This window comes from Adiantum capillus-veneris, chromosome 8 (assembly GCF_014529385.1).
Source record: "Adiantum capillus-veneris isolate H3 chromosome 8, ASM1452938v2, whole genome shotgun sequence".
Taxonomy (NCBI): domain Eukaryota; kingdom Viridiplantae; phylum Streptophyta; class Polypodiopsida; order Polypodiales; family Pteridaceae; genus Adiantum; species Adiantum capillus-veneris.
Window position 1 is genome coordinate 73,139,102 of NC_140938.1, and position 24,453 is coordinate 73,163,554.

Genomic DNA, 24,453 nt, shown 5'->3' on the forward strand with positions numbered 1-24,453 from the left:
TCAATTTTTGGCAACTATACCACTCTAAACTTCATGTTTGTGAGGTTTAGATGGCTAGAGGTTAGGCCTTCATAGTTCTCAACATGTTTTGATGCTTGTAGGGAGAGCTAAGTGTTAAAATTGAAAATTATGACCAATTTATAAGAATTGCATAATCCTGTTTTTTGGCCAAAATTAGCACTTTTATGATTTTTTTGGTGGCTTTCTTGATATCCAAATTCAATTTTGATTGTGTAAGTGTAATGTATACCATAAATCTAATCTTCCTTGAGTTTTGGGGGACCTAATATGCCATATAGCATAGTATATGATGATGGTTGAGTTTTTTGATTGCTGAAGAATACGATACATTTTAGAGTAGCAAGTATAACTTTCTCAATATTGCTAGTTTCTTAGGCCAATTGTGTGTATTTTGTAGGTAGTAACCATATCTAATCATAGACTACAAACTTGGCTAGATAATGAGTAGTTTTTATGGGTTTCTAGAGGTCATAATGCTAAACCCAGTTTTTTCATGTTTGTTGTATTTAGCACTTTATCATTGCCCCCAAGGTTCCAATTGTAAGAGATCCATTATCCTTTTGGCCTAAGAAAACATATATATAGTATATGTATTGAGCGTGACTATAGAAACTTTGATGATAGGTCCGTAGAATGGCAAAAATGCAACTTTTTTGTACCTATTTTTTCTTACAAAAAAAAAATTAGTGAGGTAAAAGCAACCATATGTTTTGGTCACCAACCCATTGAAGTTAACGGGGCATTTTATCTCATGTCCTACAAAAATCCCCAGTCTTATTTATATGCAATCAACCGTAAGAAATTGTTGTTTTGGGCAAAATGCACCGGTCCATCAACTTTGGAGGCTTGTAGTGACCAAGGGATGAGAAAAATTACAAGTTTCTCATTTTTTTCATATGTAGTAGTTATTGCACTATAAGCTCATGAAAGGATTTTTCAAAATGAGTGGATGTTAACCCTCATGGCTCACGGACACCCTATCACCTACGAGACGGACGTTGTAACCTACGGTGGACATTGTATTAATTATTTGGTAGAGTCAGGTACCGGGCTTGTCGGTCCAATAGGAAAAGGGTAAGAGTGATCGCCGATGAGAGGTGCACTCTACCTGGGACATTCAAGGGATTAGTTGGCTAAGCATGGGCGCCCAAGTGTGAATGGGCTGAGCTCATATAAAAGCCAACTAAACCTAAAATTCACTCATTCTCTCATTTGTGCAATAGAAGAGTGCTCTTGCTCCATCTCCATCTCCATCTTCTTCTTCTTCACCTCCTTGTGTGTGTGTGTGTGTGTGTGTGTGTGTGTGTGTATGTGTGTGTGTGTGTGTGTGTGTGTGTGTGTGTGTGAGAGAGAGAGAGAGAGAGAGAGAGAGTGCGATCGAGCATTGCGGCGGCACGACGGCGGTGAAGCGGTTGAGCGTGACCTAGCGGCGTCTCCTTCTTCTTCGCGGCGAGGAATCCTCCACGGCAGGAGCATAGAGCGGTGAGTGACACACCATTGCCCTCTTTTGAGCTTACTAGTTAAGCTAGTTGTGTGCTTGGAGCCGTCTGTGGCTCGCACACAGTGTTAGGCAAGTCCCTTGCTTCGACAATCAAGGAGTGCACATTTTTGGCGCCGTTGCTGGGGAATCACTCTACACTAAGCCCAAGAGGCACTTTGTGCTTCTTCTATGAGTTGTTTGTAGTAGGAAAGAAGAGGAAGGGGAAGAGGAATGAGTTATTTTTCTGCAAGTTGTTAATTTCTGTATTGTCTGCAAGTTCTGTGATTTCTGCATAATCTTGTGTTTTCTGTTTGCACACAGTCTTTGCGCAATTAGTAGTCGTTAGCTTGTTCGCAGTGAATGAGTAAGTAGGTAGACAGTTAGCAATTTCTGTTTGCACATAGTCTGTACACAGTTTTCTGTTAGGTTTGCCTGCACACAGTCTTTGCACAGTAAGGTAGTGAGAGAGGAAGTAGGTGGAGAGTTAGCTCACTATCAATAAGCAGTTAGCAGAGTGGTTAATAGATTAGTTAGTGGTTAGCAGCACTGTTAGTAAGTAGATAAGGTAGTGAGGTGTGAGCTGTTGACAGAGAGGTTAGGTAGGTGTTGACAGTGTGCGTGACCAAGAAAAGGGTCACCTAAACCGCGCGCGGTCGTCGCAAAAAAAAAAAAAAAAAACGAAAATATTTAAGCGTGATTGACTGGGGGGCTACACTAAAATTTTGATCGGGATTGGGATCAAGCCCAAGCCCAGGCCCAGGCCTCAGTCCTTAGTCTTATGATATATACTAGACTCACTCTTATATATATACCCTACCCCCTCAAGAGGGAATGAGAGCATGTGGGGCAAGTCCTCCACTCTCCTCCCTTCTCTTCCCACTTGCACCCTTAGACTTTCTAATTTGGGCCTAGTCCCCTACTAGAAATTGACGGTTTTAGGGATTCCGAGGGCATAAAGTGACCAAACGGAGGGCTGTAAAGCACGGCACGTCCCTCGACCGAGATGCTCATTTTGAGCTATCATACGTTCTATTCTATAGCTGGGTCAGAAAAAAAGCACCAAAAAATCAAAAAAAAAAAAGAAGAAAAGACTTGGGTTGCAAAACACCCAAAAATACTGGGCACTCACTGACACTTCTAGGGGATCCAAGTCATATGAACCTACGCTCTGGACGAGTGTTAGAGCACGAGCATATTGGAGTGCCTCCATTTACGCGTGCACCCATTATTCCTCCACCCTAGGTTATGGACCTTTGGCCGGGACTCAAGGTAGCGCGACCCAAGATCCTCATATCACGTCTAGTGATTCTTCCTCTGATTACAAAGTCATGGAGGGGTATCCTACACCAAACCCCGATAGTTCAAGTCAAGACATGCATGCCATGGGCCCACGGCCCAGGTCTAGCGTGTTTAGCCGCTTAAAAGAGACCCTTAGTAGAGCTACTCGCTCCGAACATGCGGTTAATGAAATAAATGAAGGGAGTGGGGAAGTAAATTCGTCATTCATGTCTAAAATAGACCCTATGCTTCTTGAGAGTGTGCATGTGAATGTTCCATCCACTGCACCTCCTGATCCTTTAGGACTATCTCCCTCTGAGGTTCTACTACCCGATGGTAGGAGTCTTGCCGAAGTACAAGAGACCGAACGCTATATGCAAGCAACAAGGGAGAGGGAAATTGATAACCTACGAAGGCTAGAACAAAGTCGAGCCCTGAAAGCAAAGGCTCCTATGACAACAATCATGCCAGCCGAGAAACCGAGCAAGGTAGCAGTCACGGAGGGGCAAGCGATGGGGAGCAATAATGCTTCCACTTCGAGGGAAACCTCCAGCACGCCAGGCCTAGATGGGATATTCCTAAACGAAAATTGGGAGTATGACCTACAAGCAGAAGCTTTAACTGATCGGTACACAGGACACACCTATCATGTGGGTTGGTTAGATGTTCTACAATCCACATCGGGTGCTACTAGCATAGATGAGCAACAACAGAAAGTCTGTGATGTCCTCCATAGGATTGTTGAGTTAGAAAGACAGAACACAAGGATCAACATGCCTTCAAGAGGCCTAATGAGATTCTTGGATACGGGAAAGGCCAACCAACCAACCCTATCATAAATGGAGACTCCCTCAGTGAGCCCCATTGATCCTCCATATGTTGTTTCGCCAGGAGCCTCATTACAATCTGAGCCCACAAGTGGCAGCTTTACCTTCCCGGATCTAGCTCATCTTTCTCTTAATGACACTACGACTACCATGCATATCCCAGTGGTGAGCATGACAAGAAGTACACCATGGAGTTAATTTGTTAACACTGCACCGATGCCTAGTAGCACAGTGCCCCCAACTATACCTACATGTATGTATCAATCATGTGCACCCGTCGTACCTCAGCCTCATGTAGCTCCTACACCTCCGATTATTCCAAGAGCTTACAATCCACAATGGCATTATCCAAGCTCTTATACAAGTGGAGCCATGCCATTTAATAATAACATGCCATATCAGGCACCCCCTATGCCTAGGGCCACGCCTGTAAACTTTGGACCACCGTCTGGTACACCACCATACGAAATATGGGACCCAAGAGCCACGCGTATGCCAAGGCCAAGGCCAACTCCCATCTCACATGTGGTTCCAGGAGCACATACACCCATTATACCCGCTCAAATAGGAGATTTGGCAGCATTTGCTCAAACTATCGGTCGCTCTATTGCGGAAAACATGCATAGTGCACCTGATAGAGAGCCTAGGAGCAAGGCAGTTCAAGTAGCTAAGCTGACACAGAAATTCGGTGCAGACGGAGATGCTAGAAAGCATATGGAAGTCTTTGAACATGTGTGCGATTCCTTGAAAGAGCACAATGAGCTACATAAGTGTAAGGCTTTGAGTTTGACCCTAAGCGGAAAGGCTGGAGATTGGTATAGAACCTTAAGAGTAGAAGAGAAAACGATCTACTCTACTCTTAGGATATTGTTCTTGAAAGAGCACATACGAGAGGGAGTACTTTGGGGTGTAGCCTCTCAGCTCCAGAAAGCCCAACGAGAAGAAGGTGAATCCGTGAGAGACTTCATTAGTCGCCTAAAGAATTTGAATTCTCGATGCAATCCAAACGAGCGATTCAACAACAACCAATTTCTCGATAGATTCATTAGGGGACTACGACATGAAAGTATCTATAATGGCCTAGTCATTAGAGGTATCACTACTTGGGAAGCAGTCACCATGAATGCAATCCAATTGGAGGATAATTTAATGATTGCAGGAGAAGGGTGTCTGCCAAGCCGAAGTCTAGTAGCTCGCAAGCGTCAGGGCATGAGCCAATGAAGATAAAGCCAATCGTGAAAGAGCAAACGATATCTGAGATAACTTTGGCAGATATCACCAAGGCCATCCAAGAAAGCCTGAGGGGTAATCGTGCTCCACAAAACACTCATATGTATCCAAGAAGGGACAACAATGGTGCTCAATTTGCTTGGGCCCACATACTACGAGTGAATGACCTACTTTCAGAGTAAAGTTTAACGGGACTTGTAACGCGTGTGGTAGGTATGGCCATCAAGCGAAGGATTGCCTAATGCTTAAACGCATCATGGAAAATAGACCGCCTATAGCTTGGGCAGACTCACCTCGAGTTCCTGCATTGATGCCTACCCCACCCATGGAGCAACAGTTTCCATTACAGCACATGGTCCCTAGAACCCAAAATGTGGTCCAAACCACACCGTTGCCACCTCCAGTGCTAGGACCGCAACCCCCTCATCCAAGAGTTACACCTATGAACCAAATAGGTTTCCATTCATCTAGTACTTATGTAGATTGCGAAGAGGACATAGACTCTAGTATCACTTATGGAGTCGACATGCTTGAGGAGTGTCCCATGTACTATATGGAAGACCATTGGGGACAAATCAAACCGGTATATCAAGCTACTGCACTAGCAGCAAGAGGCCAAAACATTAATAGTTTTTCCAGGAGACCACCTCTTCAGTGCTACGAATGTGGTGGACCACATCGAGTAGCTGAGTGCCCCATTAGAATGCAAAAGAATGTTGCACTAATGCAAACAAGTCAAGGGAGTGCATTGGAAATGCCAATACTCACTTGTAATCATTGTGGCGTAGATAATTTGATCGCACAGTGTCCTAACAATCCAAACGCACCGAAAATCACACCATTGAACTTAATAGAGATTGTTGATGAGACACCACCAACTATAAACATAGTACCAGTAAACGCACTCACACGATCGATGCTCCAAAAACAAAATTATATTCTTGAGGAAAGAGACACAGCATCAATTGCCCAATCTCAGAAAAAGAAGAAAACACGAAGAAAGAGATCGCAAAAGCAGCGAAGTCAGACCCCAGCTGAAAGACCATAGGGACTGGTGATGACCCCGTATATATGAACGATGCCAAAGAAGATTCTGATTCAGGTGAAACCATGGAGACCAAAACGACCACTAACATAGAAACCAACAAGGAAGATCTTCATGAGCCACAATGGCCAAGATCCGAAAAGAAGATAGGAACTTACCCAAACCCTACAGAGGAGATTGAGCGAGTCAAGCATTTAAGGAGTTTGGTAGAAGATACCCAAAGGGATCTAGACCCAGCACCTAGGAAAATCCAGATTACAGACACCATGTTCCCTACACAACAACAACCTCACCAAGTCCATAGACCCTTGGACATACCTAGTGTCATCCAAGAACAAAGTGACTTAAAGTCATGGGAAAGTGGGCGTACTCACTTCTTGATGGAAAGAATGTTTGCAGAGGGACTACCTGATCCTATTGAAGAAATGGAGATCCCATCTTCCCCACGTCAAGGGACTCAAGGCCAAAAGGTGCCGTTAAACATTGCCAAATTGATGGATTTCATGTGTTCAGAAGTTAGAACCACCATCATGTCCAAACTATATAAAGACCCCGAGCTAGTCTCAGCTCTTCGAGCCTTCCTCAATGGAGAATTACAGGCTGGATTACCACAGTTTCCACATATGAACAAACCTGACTTGGTAATGAATGATGAGGAACATTTAGCACCACCATCTGACCTAGCGGGACATGAATGTGTAATTGAAATACCCGTTAACAAGTTGGGGCAATACTTTGAAGGTGATGAATTTAATGCTACTCTACCAATCACTACTAAAGGATTAACTGTAAAGGGGGTCCTTGACGGTGGTGCGGGAGTCAGGATGGTGACAAAGAGTTGTTGGGAGTCTATGGGGAGACCTCACCTTGAAGCCACAAGCATAGTGGTAAAAATGGCTAATGGATCTATTGTTACGCCTATTGGAATGCTAAAGGATCTCAGGATCAAGGTCTTGGGACAGAAGGTAAGGCAGACTTTCATTGTTATGGACTTTTCCAAGCATCCTATGTCATTTGAGATGATCTTAGGGCGTCCATTCATGAGGGAAGCAAAAATGGTGCATGACTGGTCCAAAAACCACGTCTACTTACAGTTCCAAGACTCTGTCATTCGAGTTGATCTTTTAAGTGGTCGAACGCATCCTCTACAAAATAAATTCATCATTGATAATCGATCAAACACAACAATTCACTCAGCTCCATTACAGTATTGTTACACGTGTAACGAAGACACGGATATTGGGGAGAACTCTCCTTATATGGATATCCTACCCGGAATGGCTGAGTCAGACAATGTCGATTGGGTACACCTAGCGACAACTATAGATACATGGGGAGTTAGAGGAACAACCTGGGTAACACCAGATGGGGAAAAGATACCACACATTGCACCAGTAAACATGTTAGGTGTAGCGCATGTAACATCCGATGATAAGAAAGAGGCACACCTACCTGAGAGTGAAACTGATGATTCCTCAAAGGCTTCAGGCCAATACACATCAGAAACAGAATCTCAGGGAGAATTGGATTCAGAACCTGAGGAAACATCGAGTGAACCAAGTATAGAAACTAAACACTCAAGGCCTAGTACGACCATCTATGGTAATTTATATGAGAGTGAAGAAGATACAAGCGAAGACCTATCAGGCGAGTCGAGTTCAAACATTTACCAAAATCAAAACCTTAACAAGAAACAAAGGTCATATAAAAGACGACGATATCGAGCAAATGTGAGAGCTAGGATAAACAAGGAAAGATCTACTGCAGAATGGCTTAGCTATCTAGGGGCATGTGATGCTCATCGAAAGCTAGTAGACAATTGGGGTGAACATCTCCAGAGTGTCATGTGGCGCTTGCCCGTGACCCATTGACCTCACTCAATTGGAGGTTACAGAGCCGAAATTGAGTCGAACTATAAGAAGACGTCAAAACTGAGAGCTAGCACAACAACAAAAGGAGGCAGAACTAAAAGAAAGGTCTCTGTTGAGACAAGAGCCTGCTGACTTACATACGGCTCCTGAACATTTTAAATCTTATACCACGGGGGAGAGAAAGGTTGTGTATGCCAAAGCCCAACGAATACCTACCAATGGAAGCAGTGGAGTCTATGATGGTCCAGCGGTAGTTAAAGAGATAGAATTAGCAGAACCAGGTGAGGAGTCTAAACCAGTCTTTATTGCTCAAGACCTTAACGAAACTGAAGAGGCTGTACTCAAGGAGCTCCTCAAGGAATACAAGGATATATTTGCTTGGACATATCATGACATGAAGGGCGTTCCACCTTCTGTGGTGCAACATACAATTCCCATGATCAACATTGCTAAACCCGTCCAGCAACGACCCTATCCAATGAATCCTAAGTACGCCAAAATTGTACAAGAGGAGATTGAAAAACTTATCCAATGTGGATTCATATACCCTATTGAGCACTCAGAATGGGTTTCTCCAATAGTCATTGTGTCAAAAAAGAATGGGCAACTAAGAGTGTGCGTGGACCTCAAGAAAGTTAATGCAGCTACTAGGAGAGATCATTATCCCTTGCCATATTCAGAACATGTGCTTGAAAGAGTTGCGGGCAAGGAAGCTTATAGCTTTTTAGATGGGTACTCTGGTTACAATCAAATCACAATTGCATTAGAGGACCAAGCTAAAACTGCTTTTATCATAGAGTTTGGAGTGTTTGCATTTTTTGTTATGGCTTTTGGCTTAACAAATTCCCCTGCTACATTCCAACGATTAATAAGCACTGCGTTTAAAGAATTTCTAAGGGAGTTTTGTGAAGCTTTCCCAGACGACCTTTGTGTTTATTCTTCTTGGCAGAAGCATTTTTTATATCTACGAAAAATATTTGAAAGGTGCAGATTTTATCGCATCTCATTGAACCCTTTCAAATGCCAATTTTGGGTTAAGCATGGAGTCATTCTAGGGCATATAGTGTCCAAGAACGGGATATCCATAGATGAGAGTAAGATTAAAGCCATTGCCGATTTGCCACCACCTACGAACTATAAAGGAGTTCAAAGATTTATGGGCCATGTTGGTTATTATCGAAGGTTTATTTTAAACTTGCCGAGATAGCGCGTCCATTGTACAAGCTTCTTATCGAGTTTCACTGGACGGAAGAATGTCATCAATCTTATGAGTTATTAAAGAAGGCCCTAATAAGTGCTCCAATCCTGCGAACACCTGATTGGAATGTACCTTTTCATGTGCATATTGATGCATCAAACTTTGCTATTGGTGTGTTCTAACTCAACCAGGAGAACATAAATTGGACTACCCTATTAGCTTTGCAAGTCGCCAATTAAATGATGCCGAGATGAACTACACTACTACAGAGCGCGAAGGTCTAGCTATGAATTACGCAGTAAAGAAATTTTGCTATTACGTTCTTGCTACCAAGTTTGTGTTTTATGTTGATCATCAAGCATTGCTATATTTGGTAAACAAGCCGTGTTCCACAGGTCGAATTACACGATGGTTGTTAATTCTTCTTGAGTTTGACTTCACCGTTGTTGTGAGGCCTGGGAGGAAACATGTCATGGCAGATCATTTATCTCGTATCCCTAATGGCGAAGCTCCTACGGGGGTTGATGATGAATTGCCTGATACTCCTTTGTTCATCGTTGAGACAATGCCTGAATGGAGTGAAAATATTGTTAACTTCTTAGTTAATGGTTTTCCACCCAAAGAGCTGCGAAAAGATATAGCTTGAAAATTAATCAAGGAATGCGAACCCTATTGCTTACTGGCTGGAACTCTCTATAAGGGAGGAAAAGATGATGTTCTTAGACGCTGTGTCCGCGAGGATGAGTATTTATATATTCTACAAGAGGCACACATGGGCGTAGCTGGTGGTCACTTTTCAGGAAAGTTGACTGTCCGAAAGATCTTACAGTCAGGCTATTGGTGGCCCACTCTGTTTAAGGATGCATCACTTTTTGCAAAGGGATGTGATGAATGCCAACGCTTCAAGAAGCCACAAAGAAGGGATAGGATGCCTCTACATCACATCAAGGTAACCCAACCATTTGAAAAGTGGGGCTTAGACTTTGTAGGACCAATTAGTCCGGCTGCATGTAACACGCAATCATGATATATCATTGTGGCTGCCGACTATGTAACCAAATGGGCTGAAGCAAAAGCAACACGAAAGGCGGATGCAAAAACAACAGCTAAGTTCCTCTTTGAGAACATTATCACACGTTTTGGATGCCCCTTTGAACTTGTGAGTGACAATGGAACTCATTTTATAAATGAAGTAATAAAAGAACTTACATCAAACTTCATGATATCTCAACACAAGTCTACACCCTATTATCCCCAAGAAAATGGCCAAGCTGAGAGTACCAACAAAACTCTCATCTCCATTTTGACAAAGACAGTTGAGGCTCATTGCACTGATTGGGACCTAAAGCTTACATCAGCTTTATGGGCTTATCGTACTGCGTATAAAGTTGCTATTAATTGCACACCGTTTAAGATGGTGTATGGCCAAGAAGCAGTTATGCCATGGGAGTTTGTCATTCCTAGTCTTCGAGTAGCTTCTCAAGAAGGTTGGAATGGTAACCCCTTAGTTGAGCGATTATATATCCTGGAAAGGCTAGATGAAGAGAGGCAATTAGCTGTACGAAATGCTCTAGTGGAGAAGAATAGGAGAAAGAAGTGGTTTGATAGCCATTTAAAGGATAAAGACATCAAGGTTGGTGATAAAGTTCTTATGTATGGGGTACGTAATGAAAAGAAGAAATTGAAATACGCTGGTAAGGGACCATATCGAGTGTGTGAAATTACCCCGCAAGGTACCATTCATGTGGAGACTCTAGATGGAGTTGAAACCATTGGATTCCTTAATGGGCGTAAATTCAAAAGATATTATGATCCTCTAAGCCTCGAAGAGTTGCAAGCCATCCATCAAAAGAAGGCTGCCAAGGAGCAAGCAGAGCTTAGAAAAATCCAAGCAAGAGTTGAGGCTCCAGAACGACAACAACGTCTTAGACGCCAACGAGAGGCTAATCTGGGAATCACGCAAGCATTTTTCGAGGACACAGATGACGACTCATTAGAATCTGAGCCACCCCTACGATACCCAATTGAGCTTAATAGCCCCTATGGGAAAGTACTATACAATGCCTTATTAGATACGGGAGCTAAACACAATTTGTTATCCTATGGAGTTTGGTGTCAATTAGGGAAACCGACCCTATCCCTGAGTAGGATGCTATTCTTGGAGTCCTTCAGACCCCTGTTGTCTATGACAATGGAAGCATAGTGCAGAGGTTTCTAGTCATGCCCGCGAGAGCTATGGAAGGCAATGTAAACCTGGGATGCACGTGGATGTTGGCAACCAAATGCACTATTGATTGGGATACTGGTAGTGTCACGACGCGACCACCGACTCTTACCCCTATCATTCAAGCAAAGTCACCTACGTTGCAAACTCTAGCAAAGTTGAAGGATAGCCAACATTCACAAGCCAAGGTGGTTAACTCCTCTTTACCGGCTACCCATGAACCTAGCACTTCAACACTTGTAGTTGCAGCAAGCAGTAATATTGCAAGTACTCAATCTGCACGACCTAAGAGTACATATCAATGGGTCCCCAAGGCCTTATTTCCAACTACCTCAACCCTCCCATCCATTCCAAGAAAAAAGTTCCTGGAAAACCAAGAGCGCGCTCTAGGAGAGTCAAGACGAAATCACAATGGATTCCAAAACGACTATTAGAATCCCAAGGCTACTATGATGGAAATGAGGAAATTTGGGTACCTAAACATAAAATGTGTCCTTCCCTATCGACAATAAACCCATATGAGTCAAACAGTGTAACGCTAAAGCCAATGGCAGACCGTGGGAAGGGAAAGATCACAGAATGCTACACACCTAGTCCAGAGCTAGTTTGGGCTCCAAGGCAAAACCAATTTATTCCACCTAGCTCAGGAAGGGGGGAGTTCCATGAAGCCTCTAGCTCCTCATGTAATACATCCATAGAGGTAAAAGATTCTACACAGCCTCCACCTACAATAGTGGACCTCCATGAAGCTACAAAGGAATCCACACCTTCGAGTGTTCAAGAATCACCGGATGAACCACTTCAAGTTCGATCATGGGAGAGTACCTTACCACCCTTGCAACTCAACGAGGCACCTAAGGTAATAGAAAACTACTGGCAAAAATCTTCACCTATAACAACTTGGAACAACTGGTTTCAAAGGGTGACGACATCATTTCAAACGATATGATCTACCTAAGGAAGGGGGGAGTGTTTGTGGACATCCATTATTCACTTGCTTCCCTCTCAACCTTTCTCCCTGACCTCTTAATCTCCAATCTTAGGGAATGTATATATAAAGCCTTATACTCACAAAAACAAGATAAAAAAGTAAAAGAGCAAGAGCCATAACACAAAATCATAAAAACAAATTATGCACAAGAACACGACCCTTGTAATATTTGCACTCTAACCATCATCTATTTGTGTGTACAGATATGGCTAGTACACTAGAGTCATCCACTCCTGCCTTGGGTGAGAGGTACCCTCGTTACTTTTCACAAATATTTCACATGGTCTTTCCAGTGCTTGCATGTGAATGGGATTTGATAGGTACGCTAGCATGTGAGAGGAATTTTGAGGAGTTAGAATGGCTGATACGTCTCTTGACCACGTCTGATCCATACTTAGTAGAGAGATTTTCTCCCATTGCACAAGCCTACCCTTTTGACCAAGATGACTATAGGCGTCTAGTGACCTTCTTAGTAAACATGGGCGCCCACCTATGATGAAGAAGAAAACTTACAGGACTACACGGATGGCACATATGGTTTTATGGATGATGACTTTGTTTATCTCGACAACGAGGATAGGGGTTTAGCCTTAGGGTTTCCCCCCAACCTCTACAATATCCTATTCCCTTGACTCTCTAGGGGGAGTGAAAATAATTAGGTTAGGGTTCCTTATGTTTTTTGTTGTGTTCAATAAGTGTTGGTACCTTTTCCCACTAATGTGCCTCCTGGAGGTATTCCTTTTGTTTCCTAGTGTGTACCGGAGCGTGTTGCTATTGATAGGATTTGGACCTTCATGGAACCTTTCTTTCGTTCACACTTCAGATCAAGCGTGACCATCAACACAAACAGGTGTTTTTTGTCCATTAGCATTGCCCCGATCTATTTTGCATCCATGTTTGTCTGCTTTAATTGTGATTGGTAGCCTAATATTCACCGCATTTTCTTAGTATCAAACATTTAATTCAATGTAATTTTTTGTCATAATCACTTGTCTAGGTTTAAAAATCAAGCAGTCCGACTAAGCTAGTTTGACCAAGCTAGGTGTTAGAAATCTTCTCTTAATACCATTGGGAATGCCTTCCTAATAAGCAATGGTTACTTAGGTTCTTAATCCGATTTAGGCAGCATTGTGTGAAATGTACTAGGGCTTTCTAGTGGGCTTGACCCTATTGACCTTTAGCTTAAGTATTATAAAGGGAGTTTACTAGTGTGATGAGCCTGGAGAGGTGTATCAGAGTTATATGACCCCCCAAAGCTACAAAATTAAAATGATGAAAACAAACAACACAAAATAATATCAGAGTGCCACAATGTAAAATTTTAAGCTGGAAGAGAAATCCCTGCTTAAATTAGTACTCCACTCACATGTATTGCCTATGGTACTAGAGCCCTAGAGGTTCCCAGTGTGGGCGCTTTTCCTTGAAAAGCAAAAAACCCAAGGCATACAAAATAAGCACACACATCAAAATTGAATCACTGTGATTTAAAGACTTTGGGGGGTCAAAGCAAAGGTAATCAGTGAGGCGATGATTTCATGAGAAATTCCTTTTATTGTAGCTTAACTACAAGGTCCTCTAGGTATAGCCTCTAGTCAGCCCTCGAACATGAAATACTTGGCTCTCACGATTAAACAACTTAATTAACCAGAGAAAATTAAGAAGCTTACCCATGGTATTAATAGTCGATCTCTAGTGCCTTTCGATCGTTAAATTAGCGACCCCAAACTTGTTTAATATTTTACCTTTACATCTGTTTATGCATTTGATTACATTGCAATTTAATGCTTATTGCTGACAAATTATTTAAAATTCTGTTACCAATCAATTGTCTGCCTAAAATTGCATATGCTTTTTAATCGATTATGAGAATGCAATTACTGTGCAATGTTGTTTGATTTTGCAGTGACTGAAGAAGGCTAAGGACATTCATCTCAAATGCTCTTCTACCTCGACCAACGAGCTTCAACTCGATAGCTTTCGAGGACGGAATCTGCATCAGGAAGGGGGGCATGTTAACCCTCACGGCTCACGGACACCCTATCACCTACGAGACAGACGTTGTAACCTACGGTGGACATTGTATTATTTATTTGGTAGAGTCAGGTACCGGGCTTGTCGGTCCAATAGGAAAAGGGTAAGAGTGATCGCCGATGAGAGGCGCACTCTAACTGGGACATTCAAGGGATTAGTTGGCTAAGCATGGGCGCCCAAGTGTGAATGGGGTGAGCTCATATAAAAGCCAACTAAACCTAAAATTCACTCATTCTCTCATTTGTGCAATAGAAGAGTGCTCTTGCTCCATCTCCATCTCCATCTTCTTCTTCTTCACCTCCTTGTGTGTGTGTGTATGTGAGAGAGAGAGAGAGAGAGAGAGCGATCGAGCATTGCGGAGGCACGACGGCGGTGAAGCGGTTGAGCGCGATGTAGCAGCGTCTCCTTCTTCTTCGCGGCGAGAAATCCTCCACGACAGGAGCATAGAGCGGTGAGTGACACACCATTGCCCTCTTTTGAGCTTACTAGTTAAGCTAGTTGTGTGCTTGGAGCCGTCTGTGGCTCGCACACAGTGTTAGGCAAGTCCCTTGCTTCGACAGTGCGGCAAGGAGCACACAGTGGATCTACTATGGTTTTGGAATTTTTTCCCAAAACCCTGAAAGGACACTTTTATGTCCTATTAGGTTACCATTCTAGTGTTAAATAGAAGGCTTTACAACGTGGCATTAGAGCCGGTTACATTGGTCTATCAGATCAACTTAAAGACAGTGCGCCGCCAACCCTCCACTTCTCTTGCACTTTCATGGCTGCCTCCATCCGCCTACCAATCTGAAACAACAAAAATGCTTTTAATAATATTAATAATTGGCACATGTAGACAACATATAATTTAAAGTGACCTTTTGCCGATTGAGACGAAAGTAAGCATCTTTGATTTCTTAGAAGCCCAAGATAATCAAGTATTCCCGTATGTTGGTGAGTGTCCAATGTTCATTAACTTGCACAATCTTAGAAACACCATTTGACAAAGTAACGGGCATGTCAAATCAAAAGTAGCAACACTAGTTTGTAAGGGTATCCACTTTCCACTCTTACACATCCAACGCTCATAGTGAAAATGTAAGTGCAAAGTAGGGCACACTTTCAAATATCGTATCCCTATACCTGAAGTGCCCACCTTACACTTGTATTTATCTCCTTGGTGCACTCCCTCAACCATTCCCCAATTATCTCCAAATACCAATTTTAGTGATTCATACATGACATTCTTGCTGCAAAATATAATAGGTGTGACACAGAATGGCAATGTCTTGTACAGGTACGGCAGCACCAACTGGGCCTACTGATCTGGAAGACTTCCCAAATTTTAATGAGGAGCATATATTGGAAAGCTTCTTCTCCTTCACTAAGAAAAGTGACCACACATCGGGTTGTGTCCATTCTGAACTCAGTAAAGGTTTTTCAACAGCAATGATCTTACCATATCCATCCTTCCAGGCCAGCACTACATACGTGTGTGAGTAGAAGAAGATTTTGCGTTGCAACAGAATCAAAGGTGGCAAGTTGGGAAGCAGCATAACACCAATGTCCGCATGAAGAGCGTTGAAGGTTCCTGTGAGACTCTTGATTGGTTGTTCCTCAATAAAGTTGGATGGGAATATCTATGACACCACCAAAAACTATCAAGTAAAAAACAAATAACAAGCGTTTACAATCAGCAAACCAACAATGTTTTACGACTTACAATGTATTGAGAAATCTCTTGAGCTTCCATTCCTAAAGCGCATGGAACTCCAAGAGTACACATGTTGAACAATGGCCACTGTGCCATTGACTCCATGGTTTTTGAAACCAAGAAGTCTCCCCTTCCAATGTTCGTCAAGGTTGCCACAGTTTCAAACTCGATGAGGCCCGATAGCTACAGGTTGCACAAAGATCCAAGATCCTTTAGAAAACACCAGCGGCACACATTCCCCATCAAAATCCCTAGTGTTATGCAAGCTAACCGCCTCTATCTCATCCTTTAGCTTCCTTGAAGTGGAGGGTGTTGACATGGTAGCACTAGAAGAAGAAGAGTTGTGGTGTTAGAGAGAGAGGCATGTTGCTTCAAGAATGAAATGAGAAGGAATGTTTGAATGGGAAACAAAGGGAAAAGAAGTAGTTCAAATGGTTGGTGTGGATGAAAGGGGAGACATGTCATGCAGCTATGGAAAGCTTCCATTTGTGATGCAGCTATGGAAAGCTTGGCGGGAGGGGGAGAAGTGGCTAATGGGGAGCAAGGGGAGAAGATGTAGTTCAAAGGGATGGTGTGGATGAAAGGGGGAGACAAGTGGTGCAGCTATGGAAATCTTGGAGGCAGAAGGAGAAAGAGAAGAGAAAAGAGGTAGACTAGAGGGTACTGCTGAGAAATGAAAATTTTGCTCAAAAAATATAGTTTTTTGACCATATATTTGGTTAGGAGAGCTTTTGGAGAGTGAAATGTGAGATTTAGAGATTTTTTTTTGAAATTTTAGGGTTACTTTATGGGCACCCATGAAAATGGAGGGAACCCCCAACCACCCCCTACTACCTTAACTTTTGAGAGGGTATAGTTGTGGCCACCACCCTCTTCCTATTGGTCCATGCTTAATCACCCCTTAAGCTAAAGGACGCTTTTGGGGTTCATATTTTTCCTAATGCCTTGGTGACCTATGCCCAATATCTTCGGATCCTTCCTCAACCTTCAAATTTGTATCTATAGGCTTTGGTGACAACCCCCCTTCCCTCAGGAGAGAATTATTCCACTTCAGCGAGGTGGTACGGTGGCGATGTGGCCTACGGGGCCTGGTCTTGCTCGGATTTGCTAGTGAGATGTACATACATCATGTTACCTTGTGTTGCATATCGATAGAAGGTCGGCATGTGGCAGATGTCTGCATCCTGGTGGCCTCGATAGGTTCATGTCATTCAATTTTGGTGCTTGGCTCTCCGTAAAAGCCTGGAGTCTCTTCGTCTTTTTTGGAGTCATGCTAGTCCTTGATAATGGTGTGGATGGTTGGATCCAGTTTTGCTTGGCTTGTGCTTAGCTTTGGAGGCTTCCTCTCGGCATGCAGCTTGCTGGTGGCAGTAGCACCGTTATGGTGGCACCTCGAGGAGCTCTTCTTGGTGATGGGGACATCGGGCCCCGTACTCTTAGCAAGTATTTGCTCTCTTTTAGGTCTTTTGTGATGTTTTCTTGTGTCGGGTGGCTCCCGGAATAGCTAATGTAATGTTTCCTGTTATGAGTTGATGCTTCATGGGGATGACCTTCGTGTGGGGTGGTAGTCTATGCAAGGTCAGTTGTGACCAATGGAGTCTTTGCTCAATATATGTATCCACTGATGGAAATGGTTGGAATCTGCGGCTTGGTGTGAGCAGATATTTTCATGTAAATTTTTTGGTCTCCCCCCCCCCCCCCTCCCCTCGCTCGCAAACTCACAATAGTGAGTGCATGTATATATTACGAAACCAAAAAGTTACATTGTAAAACCATGCTTCTGCCAAGCCATGGCATCAATTAGCACCTAAGACTCAAGGAAACTATTATATCGGCTGACAAAGGGTGCCACCTTGGAACCCGAATGGCACCAAAGGGACATAGGTTGGCTTGGGGTTTCCACCAAGGAGAGAGCCCTTTCATAATGCACCCCTTAACCACCAAGCCAAAACCTATTGCTGTAGCTATGACTTTTTTCTAGCTATTCCTTTTAGAAGACTCATAGTGGTGTTTGAAGGACTTGTAACCTTCACCAAATGATTGATGAGGTCTAGATGATGGTTCTGCAATCCCACATCCTTATTGACCATCTCTGTCTTGTCCTACATCTCAACTCAAGGGCAACCAGCCTCATTGCCATTTCCTTCACGGTTTGTCATAAAATATAATATCTAACTTTACCAAATGATTTTCTTATATTAAACTGATCATTTAATATGGGAAGATAAAAGGGGAACAAGAGTTAGGATATATGTATGTACTTGTAGACCTATCTCAATAGGGGACCAAAAGGAGAAATGATTGCATCTCAATAGGGGTCTAAAAGGAGATGGTCTACCAAAGAGCAATGTGCAATAAGTGCTTCTAGAGTTACCTCAGCAAGGGACCAAGAGGAGAGATGGTTACATCTCAATAGAGTTCCAAAAGGAGGTAGTCTATCAAAGAGAAACGTGCATCTAATGGAGTTTAAAAGACTTTAGGGTTAGCTTCATTAAAGACCTCCAAAAGTTAGTGTTAAAACATCCTTTGACCTTAGGCAAGATAGGACTGACCTTGAGGTGGGAATCCTACACAAGCATGAAGTGCTTGTCGGCTTGCTAAGTGTTTGTGAGAACCTTGTCCAAAAGCTTGAGGTGCTTCTCACATGCTTAAATGACTAAGGTTCTTGAAGTCTTCAATTCAAAGATAAACTTTCAAGAGGCATAAAACGTTTCCATGCTTGATTGACTAAGTACTTGAAGTATTCAATTCAAACCAAATAGCTTAAGAAGCATAAAAAACACATGTTCAAATGATCCTCCACATGTGACCCTCATGAGGTTGTTGAATCCTATTGGATAGGTTTTAAAGGGTTCCAATGAGAATTTAGATGCATAAAAATAAATAATTAAGTTCTTTCTCTCAAAGAGGAAAAAGAGGACACATGTCCAAATGAAATAATTAAATAATACAAAAGAGAGAGAGAGAGAGAGAGAGAGAGAGAGAGAGAGAGATGGACCAAGCATGAGAGGAGGTATACTCTCCCACACACACACACACATTCTCTCATTGTGTGGAGTGCAAAGTTCAAGATCTCCATCTCCTTCTCCAAGCTTGTTGAGAAGGTGAGAGCCTACACCAACAATCTGCTATGGAATGCAAATCCAACCAAGATCCATGCTTCAATGCTTAAGCTTTCCATCTTGTTCATCTTCATTACTATGCTATTATGTTATGCTAAGCAAGAAGAGTGATGATAAGTGAGGAACTATTTCTTTCTCCTATGAATAATTCTTCTTCCTCTTCCCTACCATCATTCCCCGCTAGCTCTCTCCACCTTCAAAGGTGTTTGAGGCCTTGGGACTGAGGCTTGGGATAGTTAATGCTTTTTTGCAAAGTTTATATTATGCTCGTGATGCATGAAGCTTTCCATCTTCATAGCATCACCAAGGTCACAAGGAACACAAAGATTGTATAGTACCAAGCCTCTCTTGATGGGAGAATCTATAATACAAACGCCTTTTGGAGGGGAGACCGGATCTAAGTAAATCCGGTCCTCAACTATTGTCATGTTCTCTAATACTCTCTCTCTTGCAAAAGCATTGTTCATGCCAAGTTAATTAAGTACTATGTTTATGTTGCTACCATCAATTAAGTTCACCCTCTATGTTCTCAAATTGATCTCACAAAAATGCTCACTTTAATTCTCTTAATTCCGCTATTCTCAAAGTTCACAGGCCATTCCCACTACATTGGTATTAGAGAGTTTGGTTTCTATTTTCTTGCTTAAGAAGAGAGGTCCTTAAGTAGCCTATTGATGGTTGATTTTGTTAATTATATTAGGGTAAGTGGGATTGGGATCTATTATCGATTTTGTTGAGCCCACTATGTGGGATATGATGGACACTTTAGGAGCTTTGTTCTTAATAATGGGGTCTTTTTAGATTTGCCTACAGCTTTGGCATTATTGAGCCATAAGAAGTTTAAAAGGAGCTATCCCTCAGCAATTCTGCTATGTTAGACCCACCCCACTACTCTCTATCATTAACCAATTTTAGCCGTGGGTGTAGATACTTAAGTGCTTATTTTCAAAGGCTAAGAGGAGTAGCAAGTAAGGTTTGTAATTGCCAAAGAATACATTAAGTAAACACATAAGTATAATTAGCATGGATGACAATAACCAAGAGAGTAGAATGAACATTGATAGCTTTGATTTTTCACATGAAGGTGATAATGATGATGCTCCCATGTTTATCAATTATCTTGTTACTAGGTTGCATCAAGCTATGGGCAACCCTACTTTGCAAGCCGAAGTTACCCAACAACTTCATACTTATGGGATTTCCCTTCCTCTCCAAGAGAAGAGAGTTCAAGAGGCCTCTTGATGAGACTCTCAAAAGAAACTCTCTCCCATAAGAGAGGAGGAATCGAAAGAACGAGAAAGAAGTGAATCCCTAAGTTCCTCTAAAGATGTGGCTCCATGAAGATGGCGGTCTAGACTATCGCCAACTCCTCCCAAGAGGAAATGGTCATAGTCCTTCTCCTTGTCACTTCAAAAGGGAAGAGAGGAAACAAAGGAAGAAAAAGGCAAGAAATAGGTCACCCTCTTCTCCTTCTTCTTCATCTTCCTCCTCTTCCAACGAAAGCAATAGTTATTCTCCTACAGAATACAAGAGGAAAGGACATCGTAAAACTTTTCCGGCATGGCAAAGGTCCCAAAAGCTCAAGAAATTCAAAGAAGGAGAAAATAGTATCTCTTTTCTCACCTATGGTGGCACCTTTGGTGCCACAGACAAAGTATTGGCTTTCATCCAACAATTTGATGCGGCCTTTGGAGACAAGGGAGTCACGGAGTCCTCCAAGCTACACCATGTAGCTCTGCACTTTCATAAATCTGCTCGTCAATGGTGGGCTAGCCTTCGTGGAAAATGACAAGGCCCCAAAGACATAGAAAACTCTACGAGTTTCCATCATGAAGCAATTCCTTACAAACCATACAAAGGACAAAGTGCTTACCAAATGGTGGAGCTTGAAGTTGCTCTTCAACGAGTCTATACACAAATATGTAGACAAGTTTTTGGATTTACATTTCAAAGCTATAGTCTTTCAAAGGATAGACTTCTCCAAACAAATGCAACAATTTTGTGCGGGATTACCTGATGAAATGGTCGAGTATGTCAACTCACAATGGCCTAGCACTATCACCAAAGTCATCCAACACACTATGGTTGCTTCAAGGATCACTTTCCAACAAGGGGCGAGAAACAATTTCAAGCCCGTGGAAAACAAGGATCAACATGAAGCTAAAGGGAAGAGCAAGCTCAAAACTCTTCCCAAGGCAGCACCAACAACAACAAGGCCAAGGAGAAAGGAGCTTACAAAGGTAAAAATAAGATCTCTCCCAAAGAATTAGAGGCTTTTTGTAAAGACCATAAATGCTTTAAGTGTGGGGAGCAAGGACATGGTTATCATTCTTGCCCCAAAAGAAATGTACGCAATGACACTCCTAGAGCTTCCATGGTTGAAGCTCCAAAAGAGGATACTCATTTCAAAGGCTCATACCTCTCCTATGCTTGGCAAAAGGTAAGGGAATATGATGCCTTCATCTTGTTTGACCCCGGCTCTACTCACAACTTCATAACAACGGAGTTGGCCACTAAGTTGGACATTCAAGATTTTGAGATGGGAGATATTGTAACTGCCAATGGAGCTTTCAAGGGAGAGAAAACCTCCATTACTCCCTTGATTGGGAAGTTGAGGCTTCATGTCCAAATCTACGTTGACAAAGAAGACTTTTTTTCTCTCCTCTCCAACATGAGGATGTTATCCTTGGGGCATAATGGTTCAACCGCATGGCTACCATCATGAAGTTCCCTGAAAGGAGAATCTATTTCACCTACAGTGAAAAGAGCATGTACATAGATGCTAATGATTTGGGTAACACCGTATCCTCGGTAAATACGCTTACTTTTTATAAGTTAATGAAAAGCTCTATTTTTGCATATATGATTTTTATTAGAGAATCTATAAATGATTCTAATGTTTTCAGAAGTAGCAATAACGGGAATTAAGAGGAATTAGAGTTTTCTAATTTCCTAAATGGATTCCAAGATGTTTTCAATGATGACATCCCTAGTGATCTACCTCCAAAACGAGGGGATGATGACCATGAAATAGAGCGTCTACTAGAAAGCTCAGCGCCTAATAAACCTCCTCATTGAGTTTCACAAGCTCAACAAGAAGAGATTATAAGGCAAGTGCATGAATAGGTGGGAAAAGGGATGGTGAGGCCTAGCTCCTCTCCATTCTGTTTACCAATACTTTTAGTGCAAAAGAAAGATGGCACATATCACATGTGTGTCGACTACAGAGCACTAAATAGGATCACTAATATAAAAAAAAGATTTCCCGTGCCGCGGGTAGAAGATCTCTTAGTCGACTGCTAAGGCCCCCGCTTGCCCCTACCTCTTGCAGCTTGTATTTTGAGCGTGCTCATTTCCTGCTACCTAAGCACATTGATGACCTTGCATACCTAGGCTCAACTTCATCTTTGATAGAGCGATTATTATCTTCTTCATAAGAGTGCTTGTGATTATTTACTGAGTGAGAAGGCGATTATTTTCCCCTTTGAGTTCATACAATTATTATCTAGAGGGTTTACCTTATTGCGATTATTATCAAAGAGCGATTATTTTCTCCTAGAAGCCCTTTTGCCCTTAATTTAATCAAGTTTTGTAAGGCTGCGTCATTTGGAAATGGAACTCGACGTTATGGCAGTAAGTGAAGATATTGTTAAATTTTCACACATGTTAGCGGCCGAAAAAATACCCAAAAAAGAGTTATCCATTCCGATGGATGAAGGAGACGGCTCGATCCTGCTGTGGAAGGGAAATTTTATATGATGTGGAAATGTTGAGACCCAATTCGCCGAGGGCTACAATCATGAAAGAGGGCAAAGCTGTCTCGATTGAGAAAGCTCCCTCTGAGGAAACAAGAGAGAAAATGGGCTCAGTTCAAGGGTTTCAATTCGAGGTAAAAACTCTCAAAGACGGGGTCCCTCACGATCCCATTTGTTCCAATAAATAAGGCGTCAATTTCATATGCAACTCGCAGGCCAAGCATTTCGTTTGCTAGCATACTCAAGGGGACTATGTCTAAGGACTCTGGAAAAGGTTCATCAAAAGGGCTATTGAGTGAAAGAGATATCAGAAAACTGCAGAATGCAAGAGCTAGACTTGAGCAAGAGGTCAAGGAAGTCAACAAAAAGATTGAGTCCGGTCCTAACAACAACAAAAGAACTTGCTCCCAAGCAGAGTACAGTGGGCTGGTGGAAGACGAGTTGGCAGATCGAGCCTTCTTTGCCTTAAAAAGGTCTTTGCAATAGTAGGTGGAGGTTGCCGAGGCTATTACTGTAGCAATTCCACCAACACTTATCAAAAAAAATTTAGACAGGCAAGCTAAGCTAACGCTTGTATTTGGGTTCAATGGAAGAATCCCGAACAGGTTTGAGATGATTCAATGGCTTCAGGGCCCTCAAATTCTTGGTCATGGAGGAGCAATTGAAAGTACTTTTTACCTAGCTAAAGGTTTCTGTTCAGTGAGATTCAAAGAGGCCTTCGATGTGGAAAAGATCCTTGAAAAATGGCCCCTTATTTTAATAGGAATACGGTTTGTGTGGTACCTTGGGAGCTAGTGTTCAACTCAATTGAATCTCTACAGGAGTTTCATCCGGTCTGGGTTGAGTTTGTGGGACTCCCTAGCTGGCTGTGGTAAAATCTCAGGATGCTTGCTAGTCAACTGGGCAGTCGCTTATTTATACTAGCAAGAGAGGGTTTGGTAGAGCCTCAGATAGGGTTTGTATAGGCTGGGATGTGTCTAAAATGCCACCTAAGAGCATGGTAATCAATGTTGGAGCTAGGCTTGTTACTATCCCACTAAACTTTGGGACATACTTTGGTGCGTATTTTGAATGCAACAACTTTGGACACTTCGCCAAGGATTTCCCCTTAAAGACTAATGGTACTGCAGTTCCGGCAGCACAGGTCCCCAGTGATAAGGAATCCTCGATGGAAGGGCTGCAAAAGCAAGGAGGTAGTAACAAAGGGGCAAATGCAGGGAAGGATAAAGAAGATATGGTATGTGACAAAATGGATATAAAGACGCATGAAAGGATTGTGGAGGAATCGATTCTCATACAATGAATCACCAAATGTGCATGCAATAATAATAGGATCATCACTCCTACTGCTACCCCAAAATTTATGACAGTGACAACGGTGACGACTGTTCAAGTCCCCAATCTGAAAAGAGCCGAAAGTGCGAAGGCAATGGCAAGAGACTCCAAAGTGCTTGAAGTCATGAGAACACTTGAGGTGAAAGGATCTGCTCCATCCTCCACCCTTTTGAAAGGTGGGGGTTCACTGTCCCACTGCACAATCCATTTGCAGCACTCCAAGAAAATAAATCCCCTGCCTTGGAACCCCCGGATTATCTTGAGACCAAGGAGAGGGGGAATGGGCATGATTCTGATGCTGAAGAATTTTTTCCTCTATCCCAATAAATCCCTCATTAGTGATGGAGTC